At 33.9% G+C, this 12,661-nt stretch overlaps 1 long non-coding RNA gene across 1 annotated transcript; it reads right to left on the bottom strand.

Annotated features, from left to right (window-relative positions):
* Nucleotides 1-9,223: 9,223 nt before the first annotated feature.
* Nucleotides 9,224-12,221, bottom strand: LOC121863730. Its single transcript, XR_006088447.1, has 2 exons — nucleotides 9,562-12,221; nucleotides 9,224-9,316 (listed from the first exon to the last, which is right to left on the bottom strand). It is a non-coding gene; the product is annotated as an uncharacterized LOC121863730 (long non-coding RNA).
* Nucleotides 12,222-12,661: the final 440 nt, after the last annotated feature.

Here is a 12,661-nt window from a genome sequence, read left to right as displayed (position 1 = left end):
CCCCCACAGGCACAAATGCATTATTGTTCACTGACCCTTGCAACCACTGGTTATAGAGGTGAAAATCTCACACGTGGGCGCAGCGCTGTATTCCACGGAGCGTGTGTGAGAGCGAGAGTGAGGCGGAGAGGACAACTACGTCATCAACATGGCGGCAAACAAACGGTTGATGCACTCCGACGCTTCCCGCGAAATCTCCGTTATTCATGAGAATCCAGACGTTATTATCGAAAATGGGTACCTATTGTAACTTACCGTTATTGTCGAAAACGTTATTGTGGAAGTCGTTATTGGCGAGAGCCTACTGTACAGTGGAAAGTGGGATAAAATCATGACGAAAACAATGACACGCTTTCTTTCGTTGTTCAAAAGATTTTACCGTAATCGCTTTTCGAATGGTTTTCAGTTAAAAACTGTTGTACCGTACTGTATTACAATAATATTCTATCCTATCATTAGACTCATAATCCCACAACTGAAAACCATTCAAAAAGCGATTACAGTAACATCTTTTGAACGAAAGAAAGCGAAAGTCATTGCTTTTGTCACAATTTTATCGCACTTTCCACTGTAATACGTACGTCATTTCAGCAAAAATATTACATTTCCATATTCTCAGAAATAAATAGTAGTTTTGTTGGAAAGTACTGTACAGTATTTAATATTAAAATGCAAAAAAGCTATAAAAACAATTAATACTGTACACCCGTAATGTACTAGCTGGCATCTCCACTCGTCCCTGCTCCCGCCAGTCACCACTCCTCCCCGTTCTATCCCTCCGCCTCCTCCACATCGTCACTGCTGTTGTATTACAATAATATTCTATCCTAATTCACTTGAATAAATTATAAGATACCATATTTCTGAATATTTTCCTTGTCATCATCTTAGCACCAAACAGCTCCTCCCAGTCTTCTCCTTGAACAGGGCTAGAGGGTACGTGTTTTTCGAATCGTTTTCAGTTAAAAAAATGTTACATCACATGTATATTTTACCTAAACTGCACCTGAATGAATATATTCTCAGAAATAAATACAGGTTGTACCTCTAGTCCAGCATTCTGTGGTCCGGAACGATTTTAGTTTGTCCAATAGGTAGACAGGCAGCATTTTTTTCTTTTTTTTACTTTTCTGAATTATTATTATTATTACAGGAGTATTAAATTTTTGCCCCTCAGGCCCCAATGTGGGTCAGTGACCTATGCCTGGGTGGGCTAATCCCCATAAAAAAACAACAACAACAAAGCCACGAGAAATTAAGGTTTGTTTACATCAGGCAGTTCCACTGCTCTCTCTCTCTCTCTCTTTGCTTGTCTATACAGGGTACAACATTTAACCCTTCAATATATATATGAGCAGTAAATAAGTGTTGCTTTCATATTCTTATGTTGAGTAATGACGATATGTTTTCACATGTGCGCACTTACATACGCGCAGCCTCACTTTTTTTTACCATTAATGGTTAGCTACTTATATTGTTCCATTTATTAACATTAAATTACATTACAGGTACTTCAAACAACCATATTAATTTTTTTACATTAATTTTACTACAGCTACAATCAGGGTCTTATTTTCTTCGGTTTTATATGTAGAACCAATCAGTCACTAGTTTTGTAAGCTTTAACATAAACAATGCCGGCAGCCGTCTCGTCTCATCGTGTGTTTTCATATTCCACGTATTATTAATAGATTGTATTGTTAATTTTGCACACACAAACATTAATTCAATAAAAACAAATTCAGAAACATTAATTAAAATATATATGAACAGTAAATAAGTGTTGCTTTCATATTCTTATGTAAAGTAATGACGATATGTTTTCACGTGTGCGCATGCGCACTTACATATGCGATCTCTCTTTTTCTTTACCATTATCGTTAGCTACTTCTATTGTTCCATTTATTAACATTAAATAACATTACTTAAAACAACCATATTAATTTTACTACAGCTAAAACCAAGGTCTTATTTTCTTCAGTTTTATATGTAGAACCAGTCAGTCACTGGTTTTGTAATCAACGAAAACAATGCTGTGTCATTTCCTCATGTGTTTTAATATTCTACGTATTATTAATGAATTGTATTGCTCATTTTGCACACACAAACATTAATTCAATAAAAAAGACATTCAGTAATAAACAATAATGAATCTTTTGTGCATAAGAGAAATGACGCTGTTTACATGTCGTCTGCACGTTGGCGGGCCGTTCAAACCCGTCGAAATTCAAGTTTCCGCCGTCAAAATTTTTTTTTTTTTTTTTTGTGTGTTCTAATAAATTACGTTGAATTAAAAACTCCCGAAATTTGAGAAGCTACTATACATCATTTAACCCTTCAATATGTCTTCAAAGAGACCATGATGCAGAGAAAGCGGTGCTAGTGCTTCCAAGCATAAGCACAAGTCACTATCTATCCAGGAAAAGGGTGAATTTCCATGGTCCGGCACTGGTCAGGTCCCGAGGTTGCCGGACTAGAGAGGTACAACCTGTAGTAGTTTTGCTGAAACGTGATGAATTTCAATGTAAAATAGGATAAAATACATGACGAAAACAAAAGACTTTACCTAACCTTCCGATGTTCAAGAGATGTTACTCGTTTTTTTAATAGTTTTTGGTTGAAATACTGTTATATTACAATGATATTCTATTCATACTGTGCTTGATATACTACATTCACGGAAATGTAATATTTTTGCTGAAATGACGTACATATTACAGTGGAAAGTGGGATAAAATCGTGACGAAAACAATGACTTTCGCTTTCTTTCGTTCAAAAGATGTTACCGTAATCGCTTTTCGAATGGTTTTCAGTTAATAAAACTGTTGCATCACAAGTGAATGAGGATAGAATATTATTGTAATACAACAGTTTTTTAAGTGAAAACCATTCGAAAAGCGATTACGGTAACATCTTTTGAACAAAAGCGAAAGTCATTGCTTTCGTCACTTTCCACTGTAATACGTATGTCATTTCAGCAAAAATATTACATTTCCATATTCTCAGAAATTAGTTTTGCTGAAACGTAATGTTTTTCAATGTAAATTAGGATAAACTACATGAAAACAAAAGACTTTACCTAACCTTCCGATGTTCAAGATATGTTACTCGTTTTTTTAATAATTTTCGGTTAAAATACTGTTAAATTAGTGATATTCTATTCATACCGTGCTTGATATAATACATTCACGGAAATGTAATATTTTTGCAACTACAATGCTGATGTCAACACAAGCGTGGTTACAGCGAGACTGGCTGAGTGAGGGAGAGCTATGCGTGTGAGGTTGCGGGAGCGGGCGGTGTCCTGTGTTCGGTGCCGCGCGCGATTTGAATGTACTTCAATTACTTCAATGTACAGAATATTCCTCCGGCGGGGCAATCCGCGTATTTGCAAATCCGTGTATGCTAAACCCGCGTATGTTAAGGGCCGACTGTACTGTATAATCCTTTGATCTTACTTGGGGGGATAATGGGATTGGTTGGTGTATACAGTACGCATTTATAATACTGTGTGGTATTAAAAAAAAGTTAAAAGGGTGTAAAGAGGTGATGTGATATCTTTTTGTAATCAGAATTTGGGATTTATATACTGTATTCAAATGTTTTAATGTACTGCACTGTACCTGTACAGTACTTTGGTTTATTAATTTAACATATAAAGACTCCCAAGTCCAACCCTCATGAAAAAAAAAAAAGGAAAAGAAGGGACATGAACCCTCCTCCATTAATGCTGGCAGCTGTCCCTACAGCTAACATCCACTGATGATGACCACTGTTTAAAGGTTGAAGGAAAACTAGAGGCAAATTATTTTTCTAAGCTTCACCCATAAATGTCAAGTTTGATAGTAAGTAGTAGATGTAACATAGTGTATTTTAACAATGAGAAAAATTCATTAAACAGAACCACTTTTATAATACTGTATTTAATGGATAAGTGGAAGCTGAGAAACATCACCAAGCATTGTAGAAATAAATATTTCATAATTTCAAACTCCATTGTTAAAGACAATACAGCAGTTGCCTAAATTAGTGACAGTAAATTAAATGATGTTAATAACTACTACTGTATATTTAATTATTATTAAATACATTGTCAAACACAAGATTGGGAGGGCAGTCTGGGGATATACTGTACCAGGTGACCTTGCTGGTCAGTCAGTCACCTGTCACCCATGAATGTATGTTTACGGTCACTACCGCACCACTTTGTTTTTTATCTCAAGTTTTAATATACAGAATTGTTTAATATCCATAATACATATCGATCATAATTATGGAGTTGAAATAATTTTTTACCAGTAACTACTGCAGCTTGTTTTGTTGTTGAAGTTGACGTAACATAAGAAGCAGCTCCTCTGCTGACGTCACACCGAGTACCTAAATGTTGAGTGTTACCATGGTTGTATTTTAATTTATATAGAATGCCTCAGGTTTTTTCCGAAGAGTTTATCTATTTTATATAAATAATATACCAACAGTAACAGTGAGGGAAAAATGGATTGGCATTGACCTTTAAACTTAATTAATTTATTGATTGTTCTTTAAAAAATATTTATACAATACTGTACTGTATTGTAAAAAAAATATTTGTAGTACAATGTAATGAAGAGCTGGTTTGTGATAGGTGGTTCTGCCTGTAGATTTATCATTAAACTGAAATTGCCCTCAAGCTGTGGTTCAGGTTCTTAATTCTGGTCTAATAAACATGATTCAAAGTGAGTGAAAGAAAGTTCCTTAAGTACTCTGATGTTAATAGTGTGTAATAATTTTTTCATCAAGACAGTGTTATTGAAAAATAGACCACCTAAATTCTCAGAATTGTATGTGTTCATCTTTATCCTTATAATGCGTTCTGTAGGAGATATGGCACACTAGCTTTACATTATATTATCTTTATTTCTAAGCCACATTAGATTATTTAAAAAAAATTCTACAAATTTTATAGCATTAATGCTCCAGAAATGGTTGTGAAACATGGCACAGTGTGTGTGTGTCTACTGCGCTGTGTGACGTCACGGGACGCAGCTGGAGTGGTGAGTCAGCCACTCCACACACTCACTTTCCACACAAACATCCATGCTCTTCATGTCTTAAATTATAGTTTTATATTATATTATCTTTATTTCTAACACAGAATATTGTAATGATTTTTTCACGTGTATAGCATTACTGTCGACTTTTAGTAGTTGTGGAACACATCCTAATTTTCCCCTTAATGTTTATGTACAGTATTCACTATACAGTCAACCCTCACTTTATGCGGTCCCACATTCCATGTTTCCAGTTTACACGGTGCCCTGCCAGAACCCAGGATGCTCACATTCCGCGGTGGGTGTACCCCTTTACGCGGGTGAAGTATAATTTTTATATTTAGCTCATAAAATTCATACAAATTATCCGGCCAGAATATAATCTACATTGCTGGAATTCTTACAATTTGATGATCATTTTGAATATAAACATCATAGATTTTGCATTAGACATACAAATTTTAGATGTAATGTTTACTCTGAGTAAATATGTTATCTTTTGTGCAAATTATATGACATTTATATTCAAAATATTCCTGGTCTTACAAGGAATCCAGCAATGTCAATTATATTATCCTAACTTTAGTCTGATTTATTATTTATTACTAAAAAGGTAAACAGTCTGGTATTCCCACACATTTATCTGGTAGGGAGGGTTGGTGGGGGGGAGGGAGGGACCGGGACCGACCACCTGGCATGCGTGAAGAATATTTTTTTTTTATTAACTGAAGATATTTGTTTTAGCTCATAAAATTCATACAAATTACCCGGCCAGAATATAATTTACATTGCTGGAATTCTTACAATTTGATGATCATTTTGAATATAAACATCATATATTTTGCATTAGACATAAAATTTTTAGATATAATGTTTAATCTGAGTAAATGTTATCTTTTGTGCAAAATATATGACATTTATATTCAAAATATTCCTGGTTTTACAAGGAATCCAGCAATGTCAATTATATTATCCTAACTTTAATCTGAGGTATTATTTAATACTAAATGTTAAAATCTAAATTTTTCACCCACCCTTTCTCTTGAAGGGAGGGTTGGTGGGGGGTGGGGGGGAGGGTTGGGACGGACTGACCATCTGGCTCGGTTGGAAGAGGGGGGGAGGCAAGGTGGGGTACTTTGATTGACAGATAGTGTTGTGAAGAATATTTTTTTTTTTATTAACTGAAGATATTTGTTTTAGCTCATAAAATTCATACAAATTACCCAGCCAGAATATAATTTACATTGCTGGAATTCTTACAATTTGATGATCATTTTGAATATAAACATCATAGATTTTGCATTAGACATACAAATTTTAGATGTAATGTTTACTCTGAGTAAATATGTTATCTTTTGTGAAAAATATATGACATTTATATTCAAAATATTCTTGGTCTTACAAGGAATCCAGCAATGTCAATTATATTATCCTAACTTTAGTTTGAGGTATTATTTATTAATATACCTGGTTTTCCCCCCAAAATTTCTCAGAGGGAAGAGCCAGTGATTTACGCGGTCATTGGAACCCGCGGAGGTCCGCGTAAACAATAAACGCGTAAATGGAAAAACAGAACATACGGAATTAATTGAAATAGAGACTGGGCCGACTCCCAAACTCCACTTTTTCCGACACAATACCTATGTTGTAGTAAAAATAACATCTTAATTTTATGATGGTATGCACACACAATTAATATTTAAGAGAAATACAGTAGCCAGGTTAATGTCCATTCAAATAATGGACTCAACTCCCACCCCCCTTCTTCCCACGCTCGTTGGCTCCTCCCTCTCTGAGAAATGTTTGGGTGAAAACACTAGATTTTAAGGTAAAGTAATAAATAATACCTCAGACTAAAGTTAGGATAATATAACTGACATTGCTGGATTCCTTGTAAGACCAGGAATATTTTGAATATACACATAATATATTTTGCACAAAAGATAACATATTTGCTCAGTGTAAACAAAATTCTTACATTGGATCTAAAATTTGTATGTCTAATGCAAAATTCATGATGTTTATATTCAAAATGATCATCATATTGTAAGAATTCCAGCAATGTAAATTATATTCTGGCAGGATAATTTGTATGAATTTTATGAGCTAAAACAAATATCTTCAGTAAATAAAAAAAATATACTTCACCCAGACACTATCTGTCAATCAAAATACCCCACCTCCGGCTCCCCCCTCTTCCCACTCTCGCTGGGTCCCTCCCTACCAGAGAAATGTTTCGGTTAAAACAGTATACACCTAGACCCCGACTTACGACTATGTGGACTTACGACCGCCTCAGATATAGATAAAAAAAAAAATTTTTTTTTTTTTTAAATGACACGCATTTTCTATACCGAAACGTTTCCAGTTAATGTAGTCTCCATGTATAATTAGAAAATTATGGGGGCCCCATGTGCATTCAGCTGACTACATTAAAGGTTAAGTGCTCAGTCACACTGTATCCATTCCTTATTATTTATTACTTTCACTGTACTGTATCCATTCCTTATTATTTATTACTTTCACTGTACTGTATCCATTCATCATTATTCATTACTTTTACTGTACTGTATTTCATTGTAGATTTTTTATTAAAAATTTTTTTTTATCTATGTCGGACTTACGACCATGTCGGAGTTACGACCTGGATTTGGGTCCCTAACCCCGTCGTAAGTCGGGGTCTAGGTGTATTTACATTTTTAGTAATAAATAATACCTCAGACTAAAGTTAGGATAATATAATTGACATTGCTGGATTCCTTGCAAGACCAGGAATATTTTGAATATACTCATCATATATTTTGCACAAAAGATAACATATTTGCTCTGTGTAAACAAAATTCTTACATTAGATCTAAAATTTGTATGTCTAATGCAAAATCCATGATGTTTAGATTCAAAATGATCATCATATTGTAAGAATTCCAGGAATGTAAATTATATTCTGGCCAGGTAATTTGTATGAATTTTATGAGCTAAATAAAAAAATTATACTTCACCCTCGTATATGAGTAGATGCACAGCGTAAAGTGGGAATTCCGGTTCTGGCAGGGTACCGCGTAAATGTAGAAACGCGTAAACGAGAACCGCGTAAAGCGGGGTATATATATATATATATTACACCTAGTTTATCTTACAGTACTGTACAGCAACACTGTCATATTCAAATTTTGTCCCATTCAAGCACCTTACTTTACATCCATTCCTGTGTGTCCATTTAAATTATCACATTGATCATGCATGTATACACATACAGGTATTGATGTTATTAATTTGGCTGCATACTGTTTTATGTATGGGTCTTTATGTCCTGTACTGTACCAGCATTTGATGTTTCTCAAGGATATTAATGTCTAACTAATTTAGCAGCTTTGTGAGATTCACTGCTCCTCTTTGTGTGTATTTAAAGTGTACAGTATCTTCTGCATCCCCCAACAAGAAAAGTTCTGCCCACACTCTTAATAGTACAGCCAGTTGTAAATTAGAACATTGGAGGGAAAAATTTTTGACCAATTTTTCTGTTGAAATTGACTTTCAATGGAATATTGATTTAAAATCAATTTATGAAGATCTGACAATATTTTTATAGAGATAAAAGGAGGCAGTATCACTCCACTGATGCAGTGGTATATTTTATTAACTTCAGTAATACATTGTCATGGCCTTTTCAATAATATTCAATGAATTATAATGAAAACAACTATTTTTTAGTTAAAATTGTGCAATTATGAATAATATTTGTTACAGCAAGCAATGGTTTAACAATATTTTTGCTGTATATAATTTATTTTTAAAAAATTATACATTCTTAATACAGTCTATTTTTTTTTGGTTATGCAAAATCATCTCAAAATTTGTAAAACGTCAAACCAAGACTAAACCTCTAGTATTTATTGAATTCTTTGATGAATTAGTAAGTCTTTATTACTATATGTACATGATGATATGGACTCAAAATACAATAAAACAGGACATACAGTACTAGAAAAACAATCCAGCTGCGTAGCTTTCATTCAAAATTGTAACCAGACTTACTTTAAAAACTTATTGGGTTTGAAGTTCTCAGCCTTCTGTCCTTCACCTAGAATCTAGTCCCCCATTTCATTTCCATATTTAATTTCCCACAGTGACCTATACTTATCATCCCATTTTATGGTCATCAATCCTTATTGTATTACTGTACATTACCTGTACAGTATTTATGGTCATCAAGCCTTATTGTATTACTGTATATTACCTGTGCAGTATTTATGGTCATCAAGCCTTATTGTATTACTGTATATTACCTGTACAGTATTTATGGTCATCAAGCCTTATTGTATTACTGTATATTACCTGTACAGTATTTATGGTCATCAAGCCTTATTGTATTACTGTATATTACCTGTACAGTATTTATGGTCATCAAGCCTTATTGTATTACTGTATATTACCTGTACAGTATTTATGGTCATCAAGCCTTATTGTATTACTGTATATTACCTGTACAGTATTTATGGTCATCAAGCCTTATTGTATTACTGTATATTACCTGTACAGTATTTCATTTTATCCTTGTAGGCCCAAGTGTCTCCTCCCCACAACACCAGATGAAAATATCAAAACAAATGTGGGGACAAGATGCCTCTCACTTTAGCTTTAATCTCAAACTGCACTCTTTCTAATCTCTTAAATTTTGTTACACATTTAGTTTTTTCCACTTTTGTAATTGTTTTTTCTCACATTGGTTTCGAAAATGCTAATACCTGTACTACTGGCCACTAGCCTCTGCTAATTATGGTAATATTTCCACTGTCATTCATTTCCCTTTTGTGTCTTCCCATTCATTTTTCTGTAAAATTTAAAAAACATTGTAGTTTGCTTTTTCTTCATCACAAGTACTTATGTGGAGTCATTTACCATAAGCTTATTGTATTATTTAAAGTTATCGTATTTTATGGCATATGAGGTGCACCCAACCCCCCTTTCAGTTGGGAATACTGTATTAGGAAAGAAACTTGTGTATATTTTCCTCTTGTAGCCATAGTTTTCTTAAAATAATACTGTGTGGAATAAATAAATACTGTACCAATAAATATGTTAAAACAAAAAATACAAGACTATTGTTATTTGGCTACTGGACAACAAAATTTGTCAATAGTTTCACGTGGAAGACAGCTGAGATTTCTGACTCCCCCCTCCCCCCCCTCCTCCTCCTCTTAACACACATAAAAAGTTTATTTTATGTTTCGACTTTATGATAAAAAATAAATAAAAATATGAGTAGTGCATCTACCTAAAATTAGGACTGGAAAGACACCATAACATAGCTAAGAGCTTGGCCTGGAGAGGTAGGGGGATGTGGCTATAGTGACGAGTCTTGTGTTACTACAGGTATTACAAATACAAAACTAATATGAAATACTGAAAAACAAGTAAAACTTTAAAAAAAATGTAAGGACTATGCTTATAGATGTAAGTCAAAAGGCTGAAGCAAACTTACAACTTCCTGCACCTCCTCTCCCAGTATTCATAAACCATATAACTTTCCTAGCTTATGATATTTAACACTCGTGCTACTTCAAGCAACATTTGTATATGATTTAAATGAAAAAAAAATGCAGTTAAAACCACTAAATAAAAGCCAAATGAAAGTTTAACACAATTGCCATTTGCATACACTACCTGATTCGCCACAGCAACACAGACCAGTGGGGACACAACCTCTGCCGACTCCCTAGCAACGCATCTTCCCTACACTCCGTGCTTTCCTCCCGCTCCCCCACTGAACCAGCTAACTCGAGTGCCCAAAAATTATTATTGCCCTTATGTGTTTGACTTAATGATAACTATTTCTTGCACAATTTGTGTAGGATGGCCTGGTGGATACAGTGACAACTCTAACTTGGCTACAATGCTGCCAGCAATGTTAACAGACACAAATGTAAAAAGAAAGTTATCTGTAAAGATAAATGTTACAGGTTTGACATTAATAGATATAGTGCTTGTAAGAATTCAGATATGGTTACTGCTTCGCTCTGAAGAGCTGGGTGCCTGCCATGTTGTATTTTTATGGGCATTAGCCCACCTGGGCATAGGTTATTTTATAATGACCCCCATCAAGGCCTGAGGGGCAAAAATTTAATAAAATAATACTAATCAAAATGATGATGATGATGATGATGATAATAGAATCAATACAAATAAATAATTATAAAAATAATAAAAAATAAAAAATAATAATAATAAAGACAAGTAAAAAAAAATTCAAGAGTGAGAAATGACATGTATGGACACTAATTGTCTCGGGTTATCATCAGCCTGTACAACAGTTATAAATCCAGCATTTATATTTACAATAATTGTTTTTAATAAATTAAAAGTAAACACACTGTACAATATGTTTAAGTAATAACATATAGTACTTTTAATTCTGGAGTTACGCTATGTAAAATTTGGCTTACTGGAGACAGCAACTGGAGAATTCATTAGCCTGTGGGAGACAGCAAACTTCACATTTAGGACACAGGCTGACTTTGTTTAGTAATTTTTCAGACAAAAAAGTGTCTTATATCCCATAAAATATGGCACTTCCTGTAATGAAAATTTTTAGTTGGTTACTTTTTACCAATACAGTATTTAAAAAACAAACTCAAAGCTAATACAGTACTAAAAATATTTTATATTCTGAATAACAAAAAAAGAAAAAGAAAAATTCATATTGTAACAATAATATGCATGTACAGTTGCTTCCACATGAACGTACCATGACCTAGGTGTGTGTGTGAGGACACATTAACGAGATGTGGCAATGCAGCGTCATAGGCATGAGCGTGAAACCGTGTATTACCCTGTTTGCCAGTTCCCTGTAGTTCAGTCCCAGTAACTACGTTGTATCGAAACTGCATAACACATATCACAGGGTTCACTTATCTGTTTAACCCCTTCATCATTTATATCTTATCACAAACAGACGTAATTTCACTGTTTTACGCCCATTCAATTAGCCCTGACTGGTGCTGTTTTGCCACATCTCGTATCCAAGTCCTCACTCACTCCCAGGCTGTGGTATTTTCATGCAGAGGCAACTGTACATTATGACCCATAGTAACCCAACAATACAAATATACAAATTAAAAACTTTTACAATTCAAATTACATACAATAAATATACAGTAATACATGGCATTTTTTTTAGTACAGTATACAGTACTGTAACATATATATATATATATATACAGTATATATATATATATATATATATATATATATATATATATATATATATATCATGTAAATCCACAATGAAAACGTGGATAAGATAAATCTTGATAAAATCACACGGGAAAATGGGAACAACGGAGCACCTTAGCTTTCGTCTTTATTCAAGACAGAGGAGGGTGAGACCAGGTCCACAATGTGGACCTGGTCTCACCCTCCTCTGTATATACACACCTTGGTTTGTATTTCTCTTTAGTCTGTACTCACCCCTGAAGATGTGAATTACACGAAAGCGCTTGGGAACTTCGTTTTTTCTTCTTTCCTTGTGGTTATCAGCATATACCTAGATCACGCGCACCTACAGTGATTTACTTGCATATATATATATATATATATATATATATATATATATATATATATATATATATATA

Source organism: Homarus americanus, unplaced genomic scaffold, assembly GCF_018991925.1.
Source record: "Homarus americanus isolate GMGI-L3 unplaced genomic scaffold, GMGI_Hamer_2.0 scaffold48354, whole genome shotgun sequence".
NCBI lineage: Eukaryota > Metazoa > Arthropoda > Malacostraca > Decapoda > Nephropidae > Homarus > Homarus americanus.
The sequence above is the reverse complement of the archived record's forward strand: the minus strand, read 5'-3'. Positions and strand labels throughout refer to the sequence as shown.